Source organism: Phocoena phocoena, chromosome 20, assembly GCF_963924675.1.
Source record: "Phocoena phocoena chromosome 20, mPhoPho1.1, whole genome shotgun sequence".
NCBI lineage: Eukaryota > Metazoa > Chordata > Mammalia > Artiodactyla > Phocoenidae > Phocoena > Phocoena phocoena.
In genome coordinates, this window is record NC_089238.1 from 42,661,867 (window position 1) to 42,663,777 (window position 1,911).

Below are 1,911 nucleotides of genomic sequence, written 5' to 3' on the forward strand. Positions count from 1 at the left end.
GAAGGCGGGACCCGCCTCGGGTGACTGGCTGCGAGTTTCCCAGGTCATGAAAGCTAACAGGACACTGGAGACTGATAAAGGTTGACCTCCTGGTGTTTGGCCTGTACTGTCACCCGCTGCGGCTTTTCGCCTCAGTGCCTTACTAGCTCACCTCCCCCTCCCTCCCATCTGAAGACTGGAGAAGATGCTAAGAAAAATGTAAATAGTAATAAGTAATATTTCCACCATTCAGAAAATGTTCACTTTCGCTTCTAGTCAAAATCTTCCAGAATTTCTTAGAGGAACTAACTTTAAATCTCTAGCATTAGGGCATTCCCTTAAAGTAGGTTTGGTAATTTATCTCATCATTTTATTGTCTGGGAATTTCCCCTTAATCTTTACCATGGACACTTAGCAAATAATCAACCTGTCTATATTTTCCCACCTGTCTTTATATTACTTTCCATTTAACAAGGGTTAGAAGAATGCAGTTTGTGCCTAGAGTTAGGTCATTCAGATTGGTTTTAAAATAAAACCTTACGAAAAGATTGGCGAAAAGATGGAAAGCAATAAGGAAATATGTTTTCATAGTTAGCTGGGAAAGAGAAAAAAGAAGACTAAAAGGGGAAATGTAGGAAAAGAGGACTTGAGCTTATTTGTGGAAGAAGGCAAATGACTTAAAATCCATGCAAGTTTAGTTTTCTATCTGACTTTAAGTTGCCATTTCTGTAAACAAAAACAATACTTCAGCAGCGTGAATTATTTATTGTTTATCCTGTTTTTAAACACCTTCTACCTTCCCTATATCAATAGAGGATCTGAACTCTCTGAAGAATGACAAGGAGACTTTTGCTCTGAACCTTAGCCTCCTTCCAGTATAATTAGGGAGCTTTTGATACCCTTTCTGGGCGCTACCCCTCACTTTCATTTCATAAACTCTTCCTACTTTGGGGAACACTGTTTTGCATCTTCCTCATTCTTTTAATGTTTTTGATTTGACTATGAGATGATTGCTGCTACTTACTACGATAGAACTTTTAAATTAAGGAAATGTAAGTCAGCCCCACTGTGTGATGTGTTAAAGCATGCTTGCTGGTGTTTAGTGCCTGGTTCAAAGTAGATGTTCTTGTTTCATTTCTTACGTGATGCTATTCAACAAAGTGTAGACATGTAACTGTTATGAAAAGACCTTGGAAGGGTTTTCCCCCCTAATTTTTAAGATCAAAGATTGATTTTGATTTTTCTTATGTGTCAGGTAAGGCATAATAATTGGAGTCTAAAGGAAGCATGTTTTTGGACTAAAATATTTAGAGGATAAAGAAGACAACTTGAAATCATAAGGAAGGTATTTTTCATGTTGTCCTATTTTTTCTTTTTCTTTTTTAATGGAACTGACTTGAAATCGTAACTAATTTCGTAGGCACTATTAGGGGCTAAATTCATTCAGAGGAATGCAGAAGGAGATATAAGAAATCTACTTTCTTTTGTTCATTTAATTCTGGACTTTAAGAGGATTTGATGAGAGCATAAGGATAATACATTTTATTTTCCTTTGACTTTTTTTTTTAAAGAAAGAAATGTAATTTAAAAATTTTTATTTATTTTTTATTGAGGTATAGTTGATGTACAATATTATATAAGTTACAGGTGTACAATATAGTGATTCACAATTTTTAAAGGTTATACTCCATTTATAGTTAATATAAAATATTGGCTATATTCCCCGTGTTGTACAATATATCCTTGTAGCTTATTTTATCATAATAGTTTGTGCCTCTTAATCCCTTACCCCATGTCTTTTTTTAAAAAAATTAATTTATTTTTGGCGTGTTGGGTCTTTGTTGCTGCGTGTGGGCTTTCTTTAGTTGTGGTGAGCGGGGGCTAGTCTTTGTTGCAGTGCTTGGGCTTCTCATTGCTTTGGTTTCTCTTGTG